The 24,318-nt window shown below is 42.7% G+C and overlaps 1 protein-coding gene across 2 annotated transcripts in view; it reads right to left on the reverse strand.

The window, feature by feature from the left end:
- The window catches only part of slc29a1a (solute carrier family 29 member 1a), a 55,650-nt gene that overhangs the window by 14,537 nt on the left and 16,795 nt on the right, over positions 1-24,318 (reverse strand). The window contains exon 1 of one of the 2 annotated variants that reach the window (XM_081350812.1): positions 18,704-18,767. The exons of the other annotated variant lie outside the window; for it this stretch is intronic. The gene's annotated coding sequence lies outside the window, so the exon portion shown is untranslated. Of the gene's footprint in view, positions 1-18,703; positions 18,768-24,318 lie in introns of those variants that run through there. 2 annotated transcript variants of the gene reach the window in all.

Here is a 24,318-nt window from a genome sequence, read left to right on the forward strand (position 1 = left end):
GCACAGTAATTAAATAATCAGACCGTGGCAAACAGGTTTAAAAAAAAAAACTTACTTTCTATAGACATTTTGAATACAACAACTATAAAAGCTGATTCTTCTGTAACACATACTTACAAATTCACCATTTTAAATAGTATTCCAGCTGTCTGTGATTTCAACACAAATCCATATGCATTTTCAATACATCATCATGAATGAACGGGCCAGTTGCACAAGACCTTTAAATCAGCCACTTGACACAATTGATCTGATTTGGCCAAATTGTGTTACGACCACTGGAAATCTCAGTCTCGTTGAGGGAATCTGATTTTATTTTAGTCTGATTGACCAAACTCCTTTGTTCACATGACCCAAGTACTGTCACTATAGTCTAAAACAGAAACAATCATCTCTTATCAATACATCCGCTTTATTCTTTCATAAAACAACCACAGTAAACATCTTACCACTTGAACCAGGTCAAGATGACCTCTGACATTCAGCTGTAGAAACTCAATATTTTACTTCAAAGTTAAAAGGGTATAAACAGGACCATTAATTTAGTTGAAGCAATAAATGCCATGGTTAGTTGATAACGGCTGAAACCAAACAAAGCATATCCACCTTGACCGGACTTATCTGCCCTAAGGTTGGCAGGCGTGAGAGAGTCTGTGGAACTCCAGGAATGGACAGATTAGCACTGTATACACAGGCATGCCAACACGACATGGTGTGATAACACTAGTCTCAGAATTACAATAAACCTGGTTATTGATGAAGTGCATTAAACAAAAAAGTGTTTTGCAAGCTTGCATATATTAAAAATTATTGTACATGTGTGCACACTACCATTTAGAAGTTTTGGGTTTCCAGAAGATTTTTTCAATCTTATGCTCACCAAAGCTGCATTTATTTAATGAAAAATACAGTAAAAACAGTAATATTGTTAAATATTTTTACAATTTAAAATAACTGTTTTCTATGTTAATATATTTTAAGCTGTAATTTATTCCTGTGATCAAAGCTGAATTTTCAGCATCATTACTCCAGTCTTCAGTGTCACATGATCCTTCAGAAATCATTCTAATGATGATTTGCTGCTCAAGAAACATTTCTGATTATTTTCAATGTTGAAAAATAGTTGTGCTGCTGTGTTTGTGGAAACCATTACAAAGTTCATTAATTTGAAATAAATAATCATACTGACCCTTTTGATCAATTTAATGCACCCTTGCTGAATATAAGTAATATTTTACTTTAAAAAAATCGTATCGAACCTGAAATATATTGAAAGTATATGCATTTTAAACCATGTCATTTTATTGAAGTGTTTTTTAAGTCTAGTGTAATTATTTTCATATGTATAGCAATATTTGAAAGTCATCAATCTTTATTTATTAAAAGCCTGTATAATTGTTGAAATATCTTATATGCCAACAATTAACATCCAGTTCTTACATTTTTTCTTACAAGTCTTTCTCAATAACGTCTCTAATTTACAATGTACAATCACTCCCAGATCAGCTCATGGGCCAAATCTGAAAGATATCATCCAAATCTCCCATTTCTACATGAGCCAAGGTACACAGTCACAGTCAGCCGCACTCCACAAATTAATCCCAGCAGCCTACAATCACTCAGGTGATTTGGTTCACCTCCCGTCCTGAAAAAGCCCTTTGGCAGGTTTTTCCGGACGGTCCTCTGACTTTGCTTCCTGGGACTGTGCTTCTAAAAGGTCCCTCAGAGGCGCAATATTTCACAACGAAGCTGCAGGGTCCTAAACTGGCTAACGTCAGACCTCTTTCTCATTGAGACGTGGTCTGGGAACCATATGTTAATTTTCTCGTATTTGAGGCGGGGTTTACGAATGCCCAGAGCCGTTTATTGGGCGATACGAATGTCTATCAAATGCGCCTGTACGTAGCTCATAGCCAATCGTTTCAATTATACCAGATGACGTATGTAAAGCGACAGAAAATTCGACGAGGAAGACGACGAAATAAACTTGCGTTCTTAGAACACTATCTAAGGCGGCATCGAAAGGTAACTTCGCGTCTGATGCCATGTTGGATCTATATAAACAAACTGCTTCGGTGTGTTGCATTGACGTCGTCATAGTCTTGCTGCTCCCTCCCCGTTCTGTGATTGGTTCCCTTTTTGAGGGGAAAATCTGGTCCATGGTGTCCAGGCTGCCTAGCAGCGTGAATAAAATCGTGCTGCGTGCAAGGCAGCATTGGGAAACCCAGTGTCCTGAAATAGTCTGTCAGTTGGGGTGTTGAGAGGTTCAGCTTCAGCAAGGGGCCTGAAACCTGAGAACATCAGCAATGCATCCAAGAATAAGCTCGGAGCAGATTTGTGTTTAAGTCAAGAGGCACTGTGAACCAATTCTAGCCGTATAGCTTCACAACACAAGAATAAGAAGACTATAATATGAATATGAATATGAATATGGATGGAAATCAGAATTTAATCATTCTGGTGCAGATTCCAATTCCACTTAATGATCCTTTCTCATCACAATTCTTTCAGTACCATTAAGGAAGCAATGAAAGGTTTGGGTCAATCAATCCTCCAAGGCTTCATTCACACTGACAGTCCAAATCTGATTGTTTGTGTATTTGTAAAATTATTGACTGTCCACATTGTGTTTTGCAACCATTCAGGGGTGCGTTTCCCAAAGCCAACTATGGTCAAAACTAGTTCCGTCGTTGCCAATAGAGTTTAATGGAACTCGCGACCAAAGTTGGCTAACGATGCTTTTGGGAAACGCACCCCAGATCCGATTTGTGTGTCCCATGGTGCTCTTTCGTTTTCTAGAACATCTGCATTGGTTGCATATGGCAATGGCATTGGTAGGTATACACCAAAAACAACAACAACAGAGCAACATGGAGGGGTTTGCAATACAGATGCTTTCTTTTTAACAACATGTGTAGGATAAACGTAGGAGGCTGATAGTGTTTTCAAACATATCGATACTGAAATACCCGAAACAGTAATACTCCTTTTCTGCAGTATTGATACACCGATACCAGCTGCACGTTCTCTCTATCTTCTCTCCGACGGCGAGCTGACACACACCCCGCCTCCTGTCACTCACTCATCTCATACACTCCGGTTGAATAGTGCTTGTATTGCGCATAATTTCAGTAATTCCCGCAGGTTTTGACTCTTGAGCTCTCACCAAAAGCGTGCGCACCACTGATCTATATACTGGTGCTCCCATAAAGCCGCCTCAAACAGATCGAGAGCACTAAATTGACTTAGTTTTTGTGGCTTATTGCAATTAGACGGTCAAAAACATAGAAAATGATTTCAAAATCTTGATGAGTATTCAGTTATAGTGTATCAGTAATATTTGAGAGAAAACGCATATTGTGCGTTTAACAGTATAGAGACAGAGCGCATTTAGGCCACGCCCACACCCAGGGGGAAAACAAACCAACCGTCCCCATTGACTTTGCATTGCGAGAGGCTGCCTCCTTGTCATTTCTTGCTTCTAACAAGAGACAGAAAAATGCCTAAAAGCTGCTGTGTGACAAGGTGTACAGCAAACAAGCTAAGGAACCCAGAAATAAGTTTTCATAAGCTGTCGACCCCCAAAAACGAGTGTTTAGGACATAAAAGTGGATACAGGCAGTTGAGACAGAGCGTCACGTGTCTCATTACTCTGAGAACTAACGTACGCCTGCTGGAGGAGACCGTAATCGGCAACACAGGATAGTTTATATTTCTGTAAGATAATATATAAAACAGACATTTGGATATTTGACTCACCAGTGACCAAATGTTTAACTTACTGCACACGTAGTGTATTTTTAGTGCATACTGAGTGTCAGGATCCCACAATTTACCCATTTGTTCCAGCCTGTATCCACTTTTATGTCCTCAAACGCTCGTTTTTTGGGGTCGACAGCTTATGAAAATTTATTTCTGGGTTCCTTAGCTTGTTTGCTGTACACCTTGTCACACATCAGCTTTTAGGCATTTTTCTGTCTTTTGTTAGAAGCAAGAAATGACAAGGAGGCAGCCTCTCGCAATGCAAGGTCAATGGAGACGGTTGGTTTGTTTTCCCCCTGGGTGGGCGTGGTCTTCAGATTATGACGCGTTGCGCTTTGTCTCTATATTGGATCCGTGCATAAGCTCTTAAAGTGACAGCAGCCTAATAAACCTACCGCTGTCTTTCATGTTAATCAAAGAACAAATGACAAAGAGAAAATCACTCGCTGATCTTGTTTTGTAACTTTAATTATAAGCATTAATCCGTATTTAATTTTTACAATGAAAACTATCCAGTGTTATTTTACATCTGATTACTTTCATTTGTGCAGTATTTCTAACCTGAATACTGTTAGACTCACCTAAAAAAACTTAAAGCCATGTTTATTTTATTTGTCTCTTTATTCTATTGTATATAATTGTGCTGCAATTGTTCATTTGTTTTTATTTGAACAATTCTAAGTTGAGAATAAGAAACCGTTCCCAGTTCCTCAACCAAGACCTGGAAAAATTTCACAATTGTTACTATGAGCACCATAAAAATGCATAATCTTAATCAAAGCCTCTTTGTAAAACCTGGCTGTGCCAAACAATAAGAAACTCATGGGTTTAAGGCGGTCACAGAAAAACAGCAGACCACGATTACATTTATTTTCCCTAACTCATTTCAAATCGCCTCAAGGCAGCTGGACGGCAGGCCTGCTTTCTCTTCTGCATAACATTCAGGAGTCAGAAAGTTCCTATTGGCTAAGGCATAAGGCCATTTAATTCACCCTATATTCTCATCCGCAAGGAATTTATTATGAAAGCAAGAAAGACATGAGTTTGACTAAGTGCAATTGAAATAAACACATGCTGGCTTATTTGTGCCATGTTTCCTGCAAAAGCAGAACTCTATAAAACCACTCCAATCTCTTGAAATCCACAGCTCTAGTTTGCTTTAAACAACTTTCACGACCCACTTTACTTCCTTAATATGATGCATTTCTGAGTTAGACAGGATATTCAATGATAATAAAAGTACAGGGGCCGGTTTCACAAAGCTATTTTAGACCGGTCCATTAGTGTTAGACAAGTCTAAAATTTGTTCATAGACTAGTCTAATACAAATTAGACTGTTTCACAAAAATGAAGACTGACTTAATTTAGACCAAAAAAATTAGACACCTTACCCCCAGGCTAACTTAGGTCTAAGACTCTGTTACCTACAGCCAAAAGAAAAGAGAAAATGGCTCATAATTTGTGGTTTGCTGACGACGTTATGGAGAGAGCTATGAGAAGGGAATATTTCCTCTTAAATATTTCTTTTTTGGCATCTTGTACCATGTTTTTATATATTTTCTGTACGTCTTTAACGCTCTGCTCAACGGTTGGATTAACGCTGTTAACTGTCGTAGCAATCTTTTTCCAAATTAAACATTTCTTCTTGTTACTACATTCTCCGCTAATTTTCCCAAGTAAAATGTCCTTGTAACTGTTATACTCCTCCAACAAACACGTTTTCCGCTGGGGTAAACTACACTGAGCAGTTGAATGCACTTACTCGATCCGCCATGTTTTTTGTTTTGAAAAGTGTCTTATTTTACCCAGAATGCATTGCAGTGTAGTCCTACTTAAGATAGTCAGAGTCTTAAGTGCTTTGTGCAACGGTCTGATTTAGATGTCTATCTGAAGTCTGACTATCTACTATATCTAAGCCATAGTCAAAGTCTATCTTTGTGAAACCGGCCCCAGGACGTTATTGGATTGTGAACACAGGTGGTTGGAGGTGAAGGTTTGGAAGTGTTTTTTGTGTTGTCAGAAGAAAAGGAAAGCCATGTAAGGGTTAATGCAATATGATTTAAGTTTAGAAAGACAACTACATTTTTTTTCCGTTTGGAATAATGTACAGGGTGGGCCATTTATATGGATACACTGTAATAACATGGGAATGGTTGGTGATATTAAAGTCCTGTTTGTGGCAGTGTGGCACATTAGTATATGTGAGGGGGCAAACTCCTCAAGATGGGTGGTGACTAGGGCTGGGTACCGAACGTCGATACTTTTATGGTATCGAAAAAAATATTTCGATCCTATGAGTATCGAAAAATTCTTTATTTTTCGGTGCCAAATTTCGGTTCCAAAAGCATCTGAGCACGCAAGCTTATCTGTCCTCTCTGTAGCCTATATTGACAAAGAGCGGAGCTCCGACCCACACACACACGGAGAGGTGCGGACGGATCAAACTGTTGCAGTTTTGTTGAAGTCACAGAGAGTCACGGTTGGTCTCAAGTGTGGTAACATTTTTTTTAAAACTTCACGCAGACAGCGTTTGCTGCGATATGAGCCGAAAGCGGTCACGGTGCTGTTGACGTTACACTTCCTCTTCGACTACTAGACAAGCAGCCACAATGGTGGTTTCTCTGCCCTGATGACCGACTGACTGACTGACAGGCAGTCATTTTATTAATGTTTGGCGACGTCTACATTAATCCGGATACATTTGAAAATGGCGTTTTCATTTATAAACGCTCTCCGTCCACACTAGCGTTTTCGGACGTTTCAGTGTGGATGAAAAACTTTTGAGAAACGTACTCGGTTACTAACGTAACCTCGGTTCTCTCTAGAAGAGGGAACGAGTACTGCGTTTTATCAAAACGCTACGGGAAAAGTCTCTTCACGAAACACTGAAGCAAAAAATTATCCTTTAATTTTCATATATGTAAAACGCGTTGCGGCAGCAGCAGACAGCTATGGCGAGACGGCTTGCTCGCTCATTGGCTGCTCTGCGGCAACTGCTTAAGCCTATCGAGCGAGGCCTGGGATGACATCAGGCCAATGAGGGCGCTTCGCGCCCTCCTCGCCACTTCCCGCCGAAACGGGCGTGGCTTACCTCTATAAAAGGAGCTCGAGAAGGCTGACTCACTTGATTTTGATCGCCGAAGCGAACCAGAGTGAACCGTACGCACGGCAGAGAACGCAGTACTCGTTCCCTCTTCTAGAGAGAACCGAGGTTACGTTAGTAACAGAGTACGTTCTCTTACGAGAGTCCTCTCGTACTGCGTTTTATCAAAACGCTACGGGAACCCCTTGCAAAACGCCGTGCGTGCTGGGATAAAAAAACACTGATCACCGGAAGCTTTTTCAGGCATACAGAGCATAATCACCAGATTGACTCACACAGAGTCAGGGAATAAGGGTGAGAGCCTTAATTCCCTAAACTTTAGCGTCGTAGAATAAACATGTCCACAGACGCAAGTATAATCATCACATAGACAGGGTAGGGAACCTGAACTAATGCGGAAAATGTGGGTCTTACACAGTTCTGCCCAAGAGAGTCGGTAGCGCATAGCGCATGAGTTTCAGCGGTCTGACTAGACGGCCGAACAGATTACACCGACAAAAGCTTAGCCTGCAAGGCGGGAACCTCTAGGTTATAAAACCTGATAAATGTAGACGGCGAGGCCCAGCCTGCCGCCGTACATATATCCTGTAGGGAAATCCCGCTGGACCAAGCCCACGAAGAAGCAACGCTTCTCGTAGAGTGCGCTCTGACTCCCAACGGGCATGGAATGCCCTTGGCAGTATAAGCCAGCGCTATGGCATCAACTATCCATCTGGATAGACTTTGTTTCGAAACAGCCATTCCTTTGGAACGTCCGCTGAACGAGACAAAGAGCTGCTCTGTCTGTCTGAAGACAGCAGAGCGGGACATATAAGCTCTTAAAGCCCTAACAGGGCAAAGAAAACTCGAGTCCCCTTCCTCACTCGATGCCGGCAGGGCAGCCAGGGATATGACCTGAGCCCGAAAAGGCGTGTTGAGGGATTTCGGCACATAGCCATGCTTAGGTTTGAGTATGACTTTAGAGTCATTAGGACCAAACTCCAAGCACGCCGGGCTCACAGAGAGCGCGTGCAGGTCGCCTATGCGCTTCACTGAAGGGAGAGCCATCAAAAACACTGTTTTGAAAGACAAATGTTTGAGGCTAATAGACTGGATAGGCTCGAAAGGGGCACCTTTCATGGCCGCTAGGACCGTAGAAAGGTCCCACAAAGGAACTGAAGGAGGTCTGGGCGGATTCAGTCTCCTAGCTCCCCTGAGGAAGCGGATGACTAAATCATTCCTTCCCAGCGACTGACCCAGCGTTGAACCAAAGAACGCTGAAATAGCCGCCACATACACTTTGAGCGTGGAAGGGGATCTGCCCTTATCCAACAGCTCTTGTAGGAAGGAGAGAACCTCCGTTACCTCACATTCGAGGGGTGAAATGCTCCGAGCTGTACACCAGCCGGAGAAAACCGACCACTTCGAAGCATAAAGCCGCCGTGTCGACGGTGCTCTAGCCTGAGTGATGGTATTCACGACTCCCTCTGTGAGACCAACGGGTATCCGTTGAGCACCCACACATGAAGGGACCACAGTTCCGGGTGTGGGTGCCAAATCGAGCCCCCGGCCTGCGAGAGGAGATCTCTCCTCAACGGCAGTGGCCATGGAGCGATATCTGCCAACTGCATCAGAACTGGGAACCATATCTGGTTCTCCCAGAACGGAGCTACAAGCAGGACTGGGCATTTCGTCTCCCTGACCCGTTCCAGCACCTGTGGCAGGAGGGAGACGGGGGGAAAAGCGTATAACGGGCAGCGCGGCCACCTCCGGGACAGCGCGCTGTCGGTTTTTGAAAAGAACGCGGGGCAGTGCGCGTTTTCGCGGGACGCGAAAAGGTCCATCTCCGCTCTGCCGAATCTCTCCCACAACAGCCGGACTGTTTGTGGGTGTAGAGACCATTCGCCCGGGGGAACATTGTTCCTGGACAGTCTGTCTGGGCCCACATTCTGAAGCCCAGGTACATGCACTGCTCTCAGCGAGCGTAAGTTGTGCTGAGCCCATAATAGGAGGCGTTTCGCCAGCCTGTACAGGGATATGGATTTCAGACCGCCCTGGCGATTTATGTAGGACACCACAGCCATATTGTCCGAACGGACTATGACGTGTTCGTCCTTGATGTGGGGACAAAAACGCGTCATCGCGTTGTGCACTGCCAGCATTTCTAGGCAGTTTATGTGTAGGAGCTTTTCTCGTTCCGACCACAGGCCGAAGAACGGTCTGCCCTCGAGCAGAGCTCCCCATCCCGAGGTGGATGCGTCTGTCGACACCATCCTCACTCTCGAGGAAGTCCCCAGGCTTACACCTGATTGGTACCAGTCGTCCCCCGTCCAAGGCGCCAGGGCTGAAACACAGCTCTGATCGACCTTGAGGCGTAATCGACCGGTCGCCCACGCTCTGCGCGGTACCCGCGTTTTCAACCAGAACTGCAGCGGGCGCATGCGGAGCAAGCCCATCCGGAGAACTGACGATGCTGAAGCCATGAGACCCAGCATCTTTTGAAACTTCCTGAGCGGGGTGACAGCGCCGCGGCGGAAAGACCTCGCCGCGCGCTGAATGATCAACACGCGCTGTGGTGACAGCCGCGCTGTCATAGACTGTGAGTCCAGAACGACGCCCAGAAACAAAATCGTTTGACTGGGGTTCAATGAACTCTTTGTCCAGTTGACTGTGATACCAAGATTCTCGAGGTGATCGAGTAAAATGGTTCTGTGCTCCACGAGCTGTGATCGTGATTGAGCTAGGATCAACCAGTCGTCCAAATAGTTCAGCACTCGCATGCCTCTGAGTCTGAGAGGAGCGAGCGCTGCGTCCATGCATTTCGTAAATGTACGGGGTGCTAGGGACAAGCCGAATGGCAGGACTGTATACTGGTATGTCTGACCCTCGAAGGCGAATCTCAAGTATCGCCTGTGGTGTGACGCTATTTGTATTTGAAAATACGCGTCCTTCAGATCTATTGACATGAACCAGTCTTCTCGGCGAACATGCGCGAGAATTTTGCTGGTTGTGAGCATTTTGAAACTGCGTTTCACCAATACTCTGTTCAACCGTCTTAGATCCAGTATGGGTCTGATACCGCCGTCCTTTTTGGGGACTAGAAAGTATCTGCTGTACAGTCCCCCTTCGCTTAGAGCTGGGGGAACGCGCTCTATCGCCCCTTTGCTTATCAGTTTTGATATTTCGGCTCGAAGTAGGTGAGCTACTTCCGACGAGACCGTAGTTTCGACGCGCGCTATGAAGCGGGGAGGGCGTCGACAAAACTGTAGCGAGAAGCCTCTCTTTATAATGCCTAGCACCCAGTCCGAAACCCCTGGGAGCGCTGCCCATGCTTCTGCATGGCTGGCTAGGGGCTGGATACGGAGCGCGCTCTAATCGCCGTGCGACAGAGGCGCTTCGGGGGATACAAACATAGGCGTTATGCCTGTGGCATTTGAGGCGGGGCGCGCGCTTAATACAGCGGGCGAGACGCTCGTCCTCGACCTTACTACAGTGCTTAGCTGAGTGAGGGAGGACTGAGAAAGTCTCATAGGACCCATGTGAGCGAGTAGATGTGGGCTGGGAGCGGGCACATTTACTGCTTTGGGCGCGGCGTCTGCCTGAGCAGAGCGCGCGCTCACAGATCTCGTTTTTACAGAGAGCCTGTGATGTGTTAGACATAGTGTTCGTGGGCACTGGGAAGTGGGCACTCTCACTATGCTGGAAGCGCAACCGACCTGAGTCGATTTTATGTGCGCGGGCCCTACGTGTAGGGCTGTGCTTATGTGTAGTGATGGGCACTGAGGAGTGGGCATCGAGACTACATTTATAGCACCATCGGCCGTGGCCGGGACACCAGAAAATACACTCTTTTTGAGATTTATCTGGGTAGCCGTGAGAACGGCTTTTGTGTGCAGGCAAGCGGGCGGCAGTGCAGGCTTGCTCTCTGCAGAAAACACTGGAACAGTCGCGAACCTTGGGACTGAAACAGCGGGGCGCTTGGGTGGGAGGCCGGCCGCAACGGGACTCACACACCTGCGCTTTCCCAGGCTTGCTAGGACTTCTTCGGCACTTCCGGTTTTACCACAACCCTCGATCGCGGCCCGCGCGAAGAGGGGCGCCGGGCGCTGGACCGAGAGCGGGGCCTCGAGCTGCGCTGTTGTGGCTGCTGCGAAGAGGCGGCCGAAGGCGGGGGCTGAGGCTGAGAGCTCCGCGGACTCCGTTTGTCACGAACCGCTGCAGAACCGGAGCGCTTCGGCAGGAAGTGCTTGAAGGCTTGAGACGCTTTCTGGGCCTCGGTAAATCTCTCCACGAACTCGGAGAGAGAAGAACCAAAAAGGCCGGTGGAAGACAGCGGGGCATCGAGAAACGCAGTGCGCTCGGAATCGGCCATCTCCGTGAGCGTCAGCCATAAGTGCCTCTCAGCGACAGTGGCGGAAGCCATACACCGTCCCATGGCTTGTGCGGCGGCTTTAGTAGCTCGGAGCGTGAGATCTGAAGCGCTCCTTAAATCCGCGATGCAGATAGCGTCAGGTCCCATCTCGTCCAGCTTACGGAGGAGATCACCCTGGTAAATCTGCAGCGTAGCCATGGTGTGTAGCGATGACGCGGCCTGCCCAGCGGCGGAGAAGATTCGCGCGAGCAGCGTCGACGTCATGCGGCAGGCTTTGGAAGGCAACACCGGTTTAGTCCGCCGTCCAGCAGAGGGCGGGCAAAGGTGGGTCGCTATCGCCTGTTCCACCGGCGGAAGAGAGAGGTAGCCTCGGTCACTGGCATTATCCAGAGAGGAAAATGCGGGTGACACAGATGAGCGCGTCCGCGCAGAGTAGGGCGCGTTCCAAGCCTTCGCAACTTCTTCATGTAACTCAGGAAGAAAAGGAGCGGGCTTAGATTCCGGAGAAGTGCGCTCACCAGGGAGGAAGCTACCATCCAGCCGGGTTCGAGAGGGGGGCTCCGGTGCAGACCACTCGAGGCCGAGGCTCGCCGCGGCCAGCGCGAGTACCCGCATGAGCTCCGTCTCTATGTTGGCTCTCATTGAGGGCTTGCGGGCAGGAGGAGCGAGATCCTCAAAGCTCGCCCAATCCTCGCTGCCTGAAGCTAGCAGAGAGCAGGAATCCTTCTCCCCCGACGCGGCCTCTGAACCGACTTCCTCTGATTAAGCGGCGGCAGACTGCGGGCGCTGGGCATCAGGAAGTGATTCGAGAGAGGCCGGTGAAGCTGGCGGGCGAACCGGCGAGCTTGGTCGGGCTGGAGCGGGTTCCGGGACCCGCTGCGAGTGGCGCTTCTTACGACGCGGCATCGCGGCGGTGAATGCAGGCTTGGAAAAGGATGCCAGGCGAGTCCTCAGAGTCACCATCGGCGAAAGCTCGCAGTGAGGGCATCCGCCGTCAGCGAGCGCGAGCGCTGCATGGTCCTCACCCAGGCAGGAAACACAGATGACGTGCTTGTCTCCCTCGGTGAGTGGGGCTCGGCACGAGCCGCAGGAAGGCATCTTTAAAAAGACGCAGCTCTTTTAGGGGTGAGTGTTGCAGAGAACACACACACACAGAAAAGCAATAGTATGAAAGGATATAGGCGTCGGAAAGCGCAGCAGGTACGGCTGTAGAAGGCGGCGTTGGCCAGCGGCTTCGAGGGCTCGTCCCGCTGATGTGCTTGCTTCAACGACGCTGCTTCCGTGATCCAGCGATGCGTGCGCTTCGCTTAAGAGATTAAAATCAAGTGAGTCAGCCTTCTCGAGCTCCTTTTATAGAGGTAAGCCACGCCCGTTTCGGCGGGAAGTGGCGAGGAGGGCGCGAAGCGCCCTCTTTGGCCTGATGTCATCCCAGGCCTCGCTCGATAGGCTTAAGCAGTTGCCGCAGAGCAGCCAATGAGCGAGCAAGCCGTCTCGCCATAGCTGTCTGCTGCTGCCGCAACGCGTTTTACATATATGAAAATTAAAGGATAATTTTTTGCTTCAGTGTTTCGTGAAAAGAGACTTTTCCCGTAGCGTTTTGATAAAACGCAGTACGAGAGGACTCTCGTAAGAGAACGTCAAATTCACCTTACAGCGCATGCCTGAAACCTAAGTTATCGCGCAATTCTTCTGACAGGATAATTTTATTTAGTAAAATATCTCACCATTCACTGATGCGGTCCAGGTCGCACGCAGCCACCATGTTGGTCTAAAACGCAACTGCTCTCATGTATTGCCGCAGGACAGCATGTGAGTAGCCTAAATTCTGTCATCTTTGCAGGACTCTGATATGAAGAGTGTGCAATGTAGAATATTTTAATACCGTATAAGTTAGCAACAGTGTAAAAGTTAATAGCACAAAACAGGCACAATACTGGTATAATGGTAGGCCTACAATATGCGTCACATAATGGTTTTTAGTGTGGACGTAAGGCCAAAACGGAGAGAAAAATATATGATTTTTATATTTATAATAAATATATAAATATATATATATATATATATAATAAAATATATAATTTTCAAACGAAAACGTAGGCTATTATGGCCTTACTGAGTGAGCAGTTTTACCAGAATTTTTTTTATTTTGATAACTGTTTTGATTCACAATTAAGGTGGAAAATAAAAGCTTTGTGTTTAATGTATTTTTGTTGATGTTGAAATTAATTTTAAAACATATTATGGCTATGGTATCGAAAAAAGTATCGTTAGGAATTGGTATCGAAACTGAGGTATCGAAATTGGCACCGGATCGAAAGATTCTGAACGATACCCAGCCCTAGTGGTGACCATGACATATACTAATGTGCCACAAACAGGACTTTAATATCACCAACCATTCCCATGTTATTACGGTGTATCCATATAAATGGCCCACCCTGTAGAATCATTTACAATAAAAACAGGATTGTGCATTGATAAATTATACTGGGTCATTTTTGATTTGGTTGACTTTAAAGAGAAGTTTTCTTACTGGTAAAACAGACAATATTTACAGAGAATTACCTTGTGCTGACCTTTTTTAATGCATCAGGCAGCTGAAATACCACTTAGGAAATCAAAACTAGATTTTGATCTTTTTTTTTTTTGCACAGTGCGAGAGTGTGGCCAGAGTTGCATGCCATGCACGCACGGCACATGAGTTAAATTAAAAACATTTTCCGGCTATAGCCTAGTACTGAGAGCTCACTGTCTCGATCCATGATACAGCTCACATGAATCTCATCTAAAGATCTGTGAGAGTGCATGAGAAGTGCAGGAACATCTTCTGTCCAAACGACGAGCAAATGCATCAGCACCATGACACTTGAAGGAAATTCAACAAAACACCACAGAAAGCAAGACTGTCATTAAAACTGAGTCAAAGCAGGTGCTTTCTTTTAATCTTAAACATTCCCCATCAGGACCCAAACATCAACAACTAACCCTTTCCTACTGGTGTGTAAATGTGGCAAAATCAAAACTAGTTATCTTTTATTGGCTAAATTACATTTCACAAAGAACAACAAAACTTTAGTCCCAAGAAGCATTAACTAGCTCATAGATGACCACAAAGTTAGAGTTGACATAGACCAAACGTCAAATCTCTTATTTTGATTTCATGGGTCTTTAAAAGTCAACTCGCATAATTTGTTTGCAAATGCCACTTCATTGCAGCAGTTTGAATACACAGGATTAGAGAATGAGATACAGATGATGCTTTTGTAGTAAAGTGTAGCATTTAAAATCATGATATTATATTGTAATTAATGGCAATGTCATTGTTTTGTTCTATTATAGCGCCACCAAATGGTGCAGTTTCATCGTGTTCTCAGAGTGAGTCCATTCATGTGTGTGTCAAATTTGGTGAAAATATCTCATTTTGTTGAGTTATAGACATGAGAGCATAAAAAAATGACCCATGGACGACTTTGATTGGATTTTTTTGCCACTTACTATAAATTTTTGACTAAACTAAACTAATTTTAATTTGCTAATTTGAGTATTAGCATTTAGCCAATGGCCTATGTTTCTAAACTTCCTACGGTGGTTTCATCTCGATCTGTCTAGCAGTTTCGAAGATATTGGCAAATGTTTTTTAAGCGCTAAATCACAACGCTACACAAACAGTAAGGCGAAAGCTAGCATGTTTGATGTCGTTGGACTCGGCAAGGATTCAGGAACCTAAGGAGATGACTTGCGTTAAAATAAGTCAACCGCACCTAGAGATATAAGCATTTGAAAAATAAATTTTACCACTAGGTGGCGCTGGTTCAAAACTTCTCAGGCTCCTTCAGGGAATCTCATTGATGACCCATATCGAGTTTCGTAACGATAAAGAATGTGTTCATAAAATACAGTATTTTAGTACAAAATTAAAAATGGCCGACGTCCAACATGGCTGATATGAAAAAATTAGATATTAGTCGACTCGGCATGATGCCCTGAATCTAACGAGACCACTTTTATGATTTTTGAACAAGTCGTTCAGAAGTTATAAGCAAAAATAGCCCTTTTTCGTATCTCCGGACCAGTAGGTGGCGCTGCGCCGAAACGCAGCATGTCGCCTCAGGTCATGCTTGTGATGACATGTACCAAGTTTTGTCTGAATACGATAAAGCTTTGCGGACAATACAGCCTAAAGTCTGTTTTCACAAGCGCTACGTAAAATTAGTTTGCACGGTATTCGAGAACGGTTCGACGAATCAACTTGAATTCTTGTTGGCATGGTCTGAAGATGATCTGGTTCAATTTTCGTGAAAATCGGAGCAACCGTCTAGGAGGAGTTTGAAAAAGTAGGTTTTTCTGAAAATTATAAATGGCGGAAAGATTTCCATAAGAGAAAATGACGTCATAGTAGGGCTGCACGATTAATTGCAATTTACATGTAATCGCACTTAAATCGAGATGGCTTATCACGATTTTCAAATCGCAAAGGCTGCTTATGCGCAGTTTGTCATTGATGTACGGCTCTGTAAACGCTGCTCCATCTGAAAGCACTGTGGGTTTGAGTCACTTATAACGTGCATTTGAAAAAAACAATACGCGTCAAACATCTTTCCAAAACATGAGAAGCATTTATGAACCTCTTTTTAATAACATGCAACATTTAATAACATGCATTTACTCCAAACTCACTTCATAACGACAGCTGAGCTCCTCCTGCTGTGAGATGATGTGCTTCTTACACAGAATAAGGCAGTCGTGTATTTATAAGTCATTTTTAATCCAAGCGTTTCAATCTTCTGTTTATTCAGCTACAGCGAGATGGATTTAATGGATTGATGCACATTATTGTACTTCTGCAGCAGGGCATATTTAGCATGTTTGCGTGAGAGCGCCCTCTGGCATTCAAATGGGGCAGTATTTACTACCAGTCAGCCGCACTCCACTGACAAGCTGCGCACTAGGGCTGTCAAACGGTTAATCGCGATTAATCGCATCCAAAATAAAAGTTTGTTTTTACATAATACATGTGTGTGTATGGTGTATAATTATTTTCTATATATAAATAAACACACATGCATGTTTATATTTAAGAAATATTTGCATGTATACTATATACTGTGTATATATATTTATATTATATATAATTTATATTATATAAAAATATTGTATATATAAATAACACATTTTCTTAAATATATATATGCATGTGTGTGTATTTATATATAGAAAATAATTATACTGCGTACACAGACATGTATTATGTAAAAACAAACTTTTATTTTGGATGCGATTAATCACGATTAATCGTTTGACAGCCCTACTGCGCTTCAAAATAATCGCATTAAATAATTGCTATTAATCGTGCAGCCCTACGTCATAGGGTGCAATCGAATCGGCTTGATCCACGTAATCAGAGGAAGCAAGATTTTTGTTCAAAAGGTATTAACATAAACATGAGAGAAACTTTGAACCAGTGGCGCTGGGTATGAAAAGTGGGTATGCGCTATATGCAGCGCATAGGGACGTAGCACCATAAGGGCGCCAAAGCGATGGTAAAAAAAATTGAAAAAAAAATTGAAATTATTTTTTGGGTATTTTCTGTAGCTGCTGTTGTGCGTTTCTAAATCATTTCTGAATTTCCTCAATGTTATATAACATTTTAGAGGACTAACAGGCTAGAGTAGGCACCCTCATAAGATTCAATCATAGAATTTTGACATGGGGGCGGGTGGGCGGGGCGCCGTGAGCGCTGAGCGAGTAGTGCGAGGTGAGTAGTGAGTTGTCGTCAAAAAATATGGATAAAGCAAAAAAGCTGCCGGGGGCTAAAAATAGAAAAAGAAAGAGGGAAAATGGAAAAGGAGATGGCATGTCAAGGGATGCAAAAGCAGCTAAATAAGTGGATGGTGAAAGGCAACATGTAGGATGTTTCTTTATTGGAATCTGATCATCTGTTCCAAATTTAACACGCGGAAGCTTTGGTTTCCGCATAGGGTCCAGGCACTTGTTGTGTTACAGCCATGGAGAGCACAGTAAGCAGCGCTCTAAAGTGTGGCTGAAAAAGCCCGGTGAAACTTTAAATAACCATTAAATCAAAATAAAATGTTACTCTTATCTGTGAAATAAGCATGTGATGCGTTTCAACTCCACCACTCAAATAATCAGAATCGAGAATCGTTCAGAACCGGAATCAAAAGGAAGAATGAGAATCTGAATTGGAATCAGAATTGTTACAATCAAAACGATGCCCAACCCTAATTGTTACATAAACTACATTATAGTTAACAGAGAGGGTTCTAAAGGATCTTTGTAGGCTTACTTTTGCATTTTAAGGCATTATGTCGCATTGGTTATAATGATAATGTTTGCCAATTTGCAACTGTTTACTATTTGTTAACACTGTTTAAAAAAAAATTATATATATATATATATATATATATATATATATATATATATATATATATATATATATATATATATATATATATATATATATGGGGGGGGGGTAATTGTTGCTGCATACCCCTCTGACACTGGGTAGCTGCGTCCCTGCTTTGGACAGTTGGTGGCGCTAGAGGGATTGAGTTAGAGACTCCAAATTTGCTATGGTGACAGTTCAGACTGTCCTCTATCAGTGTGCCAAACTTCATAACTTTTCAGAAAAAAACAGAAGAATAATAAGAACGCCAAAGATTTCAAGAGGTGCCCGCGCCCTTTCAGGGCTTGGCCCCAAAACTAACAGCATGCGTGACATGAGGGTAACAAATATTTACTGTATGTCATATAGAAGTGAAACAAGCACAACGCTATTGTAGTTTCTTCAGTAACGAACAACTGATCTCAGTTCTTCTTTACACATAACAATAACTAGGCTATTATTAAAACAGAATAAATAAATAAAAATTGGCACACGTGGTATTCGGACGATGCTTCAAAGCGACATGACGTCATCCTGTACTACTTGTTTTCCCTTTGTAGCCTATATATGGCGGCAAAAGGCGCGTCTGAAAAAACTGTCAAAGAATCATGTAAACATCATAGCATCATTTCACTTGGCTCTATGTACATTTCAAGTCACAGTCAGACCAATTTACATTTCACCTTACACTAAACATATTCAACAGAACAGACAAGAACAGGCTAGGCTACTAACTTATGAATGATGCCCACGCCAAATACATCATGCCCGACACACGTGGCAACCAACCACTAAAACAAAAAGTTTCGCTAAGAATATTCCCAATGTAGTGTCGTGAATACATTGGCGCTAAAATTAATACATTTTAATTCTCCCGCGCAAAAAAAGTCTAAAACAATACAATGCTGTAAACCCATGTGCGTGAGCTTGAAAATTGCGCCTAAAAACACCGCAGACTTTTTACTGTCGGTTTTTGAAAATACAGGATTCAAACGAGAACTATAACAACAGTAACTCAAGTAATACACGTGTAAGTTACCGTCAGATACGTGAAGTAAGTTGGAGTACAAAATCAAGCACTTACCTCTTCACGTGCGCAGAGTAGAAGATTGTGTGACTGAAACTGAGAGAGAGAGAGAGAGAGAGAGAGAGAGAGAGAGAGAGAGAGAGAGAGAGAGAGAGAGAGGAGCACGCAGTCACGCAGTCACGCAGTCTCTCTTATGATGGTGAGAGTACAACACTTTTAATAGTACTTCCTTACCATTTTTATTATTTAAATTTTAAGGAATAGGACTAAAACTTTTTATCTTCCTGAGACCCAGAAAAAAAGTTTTTTTTTACTGTATTATTTTTTTCATGCCATTAAATTGTTTCGAGCATAAGAAACAAATGAAAAAAGAAAACATTTTTGAAAAAAAAACCTATATTTTTTTCATATGTTATGCTATGTCCTCTGCAAGTTGTTAAAAAATGACATGTATAGACAAAAACAATGGGGTTTGTTTTTTATTCACCAATCAATTTTTAGGTTTCAGGATTTTTTTTATCAAACTTTGTATGAAGATGATTTTCAACTATGTTAAGAAAGATACAAAGGAATTAATTGATAACATATTTTATGCAATATATGGGTAAAATGGCAATAAATGGGTAATCCCATTCAATTATATTCATCTAATTGCATATTAATGTGTTCTTGGGGCAACATGAAAAAATAACTAATAATGGGAGTAATAATTGGCAACAATTTCATAATAATACCTGATATTTAAGAATATTGATATATAAATTCTTTCCCTATCACTTCTTGTGTCTCTCAAAATGCCTGATAAACATGCTTTAAGTCCTGGTGTACGTTTATGAAATCAATGCCCTGTTCTGTAACAGATTATTTATAAATAAATAAATGCCTGAGTTGGAATGGAGATTGAAGATAGCAACTAAAAAGCAGCGCAAGTGTCCAGAATATATGACTGATAATAAAGCATCCAATGAGGTTCATTGAGAGAACTCATTCCTGAAATCTACACAGATTCAAAACTCTCTTACATTTGAGTTTTTTAATGTTATTTCAGTTTAATTGACTTTATTATTTCTAAATGATTACATATGTACAACATTTAAGTGTGTATAAGTTAAAGTCGGCTTGAAACGGCTTGTCGAACAAGAAGGGCGCCAGTAAACAGAGAAGAGAAGAGATGTCACTGCAAGAGAGAGGGGAAGTTATTTTGATTCAAGATTATGAGGGCCCATGAATAAAAATTATGTCAAAAAATAATTTATAATAAATAATGCAATATTCCATAAAAATACAAACTGTCAAAATAATGATTTCATGGTGACTAAATCTCTGAACACAAATAATTATTCCTTCCTATCAGATACTGATCATCTGTTAACTGAAGTGAAATACAAACTGCACATTTGCACACAAATATGAAATCCAGATATTCATTAAATACATTCTTCTGTAAAATCTAGATGTGTTTCTATCTCTCAGCGAACTGAAAGCAATGTGTTTCTTTAGACATCTACCCTCTCTCTCTCTCTCTCTCTCTCTCTCTCTCTCTCTCTCTCTCTCTCTCTCTCTCTCTCTCTCATCATGAATGAGTTGACAGTGACAAACATCTGCTGTTTGTTGTAGTGTGGACATGCACTCCTTCCATGTGAGATTCCACAGCTCCCATCAGAACACAGCTGCACTTACAGACTTTGCCAGAGGAGCTCACAATGTCTAATTTTCAAGGACATGTTTTGTGCTACAGTTTTAGTTTTCTGCCACTATCATGTGCTGAAGAAGTTTGAAGTTTTCAAAACTGAACTCAGATTGCAAAATTACATGTTCAATAATTGCTATTATTTTATCTTTGCACCCTGGCACTAAAAATACGGCAAGCATTATTTAAAACTAAAAGTCTTCCTACGTGAATAACGCATGACATAATATGGAAGAATTCCATGACCTATGCTGCAAATGTCCATTTGAAATCAACATGACTTCAATACTGATATTTTTACACTCAATACACATTCATGGTCTTATTTTGCATGATTCCTCAGTGGATATTATTGTAAAGAGAGTGTTTGACATAATCTTTCAACAACGTAACGTTGATTAAATTTAGTCACCGTTTTAATAAAATCACTATGAGGTCTGGCTCCATTCTTGTTTACAAACAGGAACTTTTCATGATACACTCAATTCTAAATGTGCAAAAATACAGGGATTTACGCAATGCAGTTTCATGTTTTAGACCCACTGTGTAATTAAAATACAATTTAACAGACGAGTCCAGTAAACAAGTTGGTGTTCATTCTCAAAGCACTTTAAATGCATTCTGTCTTGTTTACGTCTGTAGGTTGGGTCTTGTGTCAGAAGAATTTGTATGTTTAAAATAGAACTGGCAAGCGTTTTGTATTCTTTTGGGCTGCCGCTTGAATGTAACCACAAGGTTAGACTCTGTTTGCACTTATACAGCCCGACCGCTTCCACCTACACCCTGTCTAGTCTAAAACCAGCCGTGGTTTGAGTGAGACAGTCCCTCCATGGATATGAGGTTTAACAAGTAAACATCCAGAGAAAGTGAGAGGAGACAAAAACAAGCACTTCTTGGGCAATAAAACTCAGAAGGACAACTGTTTGATACCATCGGCTTTAAAATGAGTGCAACAAACTTGTCGCATTTAGACTGATGGCAAAGAGGCTTCACCGCTATACACTGCCTCCATTCAGTCATAACCCAGACAGCGACAACACATGTGTCGGCCCAGATCCGGCCCACATCTGGTGCGTGTGGAATCCACGTGTACCAGATCAATTCACACCGATCCAGGAGATGAAGGGTGAATGAAATGACTCCGTGATTGTGCCGTTCACTGGGATCATAAGCTCTGTTTGCTCCAGGATGAGTGTTAGGGAAATTCAAATAATGTAAGTCACTTTGGATGGAAATAATCTGTTAAAAAACAAGCAATTGTTATGAAAGAAAATAGAATGTTTTAAGGATAAATATGAGTCATCATCTTTATGAAATAAAATTACTGACACTATTTTTCTAAGGTCAGTTGATCTGGAAAGAGGGGTGCTGCAAAAGAAAGCTGGATTCAATCATTAAAAAGTATATCATGATAAAGAATCACCCAGCTTTAAAACAATCACGTTTTGTTGCTTTGCAGCCTGAAATAAAGACGCAGACGGACACAGTTTTTGTTTTATCCAGCTGTATTTACTCAACTTATAACATCCAAGTGAAAGATATAACACCAACATGTCAGAAAAAAAACAGAACAGAATCACTGAGTTGGAAAAAGTCCACAAACGGTCACCATCAAATTGAACTGAACTTGAGCCGTTCTGTGAAGAAGAGAGTCTAGATGTGCGTATACCATATACGACATATACCAACAGATTAAAGGCTGTAATTAGAGCAAAAAGTGGTTCAACAAAATACTGACACAATTAGTTGGGGGCCTTAAGCACATTTTCGCGCAAATTCATCTAAAAGCGCCAAATTTGGCACAGATGTAGCTCAGGTCATACTGAAATGATTTAGCTAGGGCGCCGGAGCCAGCGACCCTCGGGGCCAAGATGGCGGCCAAATCCAATATGGCCGCCGCCCGAAAAGGGTTCCGGCTTTAACTTTTGAACCACATGAGTTACAAATACAAACTTGATATGTTTTTCAGCTTAATTGATCATGAGAAACACATAGGAATGTTTATATTTATGACCCAGTATATCTGTACCCCTCGATCCTCCAATTCCAATATGGCCACTGTCCAAAAAAGCAGTTTGGGCTGTAGTATGGGGCCTTACACACCATTGTTCGCGCAAATGCATCTACAAGCACCAAATTTGGCACAGATGTAGCTGAGGGGATACTGAAATGATTTAGCCAGGGCGCCCGAGCCAATGGTCCCTGAGACCAAGATGGCGGCCAAATCCAATATGGCCGCCGCCTGAAAGGGTTTCGGCTATAGCTTTTGAGCCAGATGAGATACAAATACAAACTTGATGTCTATTTTACCTTCTTTGGCCATGGGAAACCCATAGGAATACTTACATTTATGATTGGGTATATCAGGACCCCCCAAATTCCCTAAATTCAATATGGCTGCTGTCCGAAAAACGGTTTTGGCTACAAATTTTGAACAAAATGCGCTACAAATGAGGATGTGGTGTCTATTTTATGTTTATTGACCACAGGAAGTCCATTGGCATATTTATATTTATGCTTGTGTAAGTCTGGAACCTGTATTCTTTTCAAGACTGTGGTTGAAAATCCTTTTTTTTACCACAACTTTGAAGGTTATTCTAAATGTTGATTCATTTCCTTATAAAAGTAAATGGTTTTCAGTTTTCCACAGGTGAATACATTTCAAAGTGTAATCATATAAGAAAGAATAAGACACAATTATTATTGCAAGGCAATATTAAAATAATAATATAGTCAATTTTTCCAAAACTCTTAAAGGTTTGCTTAGCATAACAAAAAAACAGCAATAACATAAACAGTGAATTATCATTATCACTCACAATCACCGGATCTCTCATTGTCTTCACCATCATTGTTTGTACAAGCACCCTCACATGCACATATAGAAATGCAACGAACTCCAGCTTTACAGCACTTACAGTGCCCTCTACATGCTGTCTTGCAGCCACAGTGGAGGAGAATGGTGCAGGCTTTACTGGCGTCGCCGAGATTAGTCCAGTAAGGTTCCCAAGTCTTGCTCGTAGAGTCCCGAAACCATCCCCATGCATTAAACTCTGGGATATCTTGCTGGACAGCGGTTGCCTGATTCCAGTAGAAGCTGGCCTTCAGCAGTGCTCTTTTGATGTGCTGAATCAATGCAGCTTGGGTGGGTGGCAGGTTTTCGAGAGACTTGGTACCATTCGAGAAAGGGTGATGTCTAGCTTCATCTACACGGCTGGAACCACAGGTCTTGCTGTACATGATGAGCTCATGTGACAGATTCATAGCTCATGGTCCAAATGGTCCGGCCAACTACTGAAAAAACATTCCATACTACGTTAACACCAGTATTGCTGGGTTTGTGAGGTCACACATGAGCTATGAATCTGTCACGTGATTGGATATTGTGTTTGACACATATCCAGAGGAGAACCTCAAAACACAAACTCACCAACGCAGAGGAACCGGATCAAGAACTAAAGTACATAGGAGAACTCCAATTCCAAAACGTAACTGGATATATCTATTATATACATTATATACTGGATATATTGTTATATATCTAACTATTTGGATAAATCAGTGAAGAGATAACCAAGCATTACATGTCAGGTAAACTCCTCCTTTCCACCAAGAAAGATGCTGTACTCTCCAACAGACCAGGGTATGACATGTCTGCCCTTCAGCCTTGTAATCATCCAGAAGCACTAGAATAATCCTGCATCTTGCACATGCTGGGGCCAATGGCCATAAAAAGGCATTTGTCCAGACTGTCGACAGCGATGTTGTCATCCTTGCCATCCGCTTCTTCAACACACTCGGCCTCACAGAGCTCTGGATCGGCTTTGCAGGTGGAAAAAACTATAGGGACATTCCTGCTCATGAAATCAGCAAGGATCTTGGTCCCCAGAAGTCACTAGCCTTACCACTCTTCCACGCTTTAACAGGCTGTGACACAACCTCAGCCTTCCTGTGCCATGGGAAAAAGAGTGCATGGGTAGCT

The sequence above is a fragment of the Scardinius erythrophthalmus genome (assembly GCF_964197995.2).
Source record: "Scardinius erythrophthalmus genome assembly, chromosome: 21".
NCBI classification, from domain to species: Eukaryota; Metazoa; Chordata; class Actinopteri; order Cypriniformes; family Leuciscidae; genus Scardinius; species Scardinius erythrophthalmus.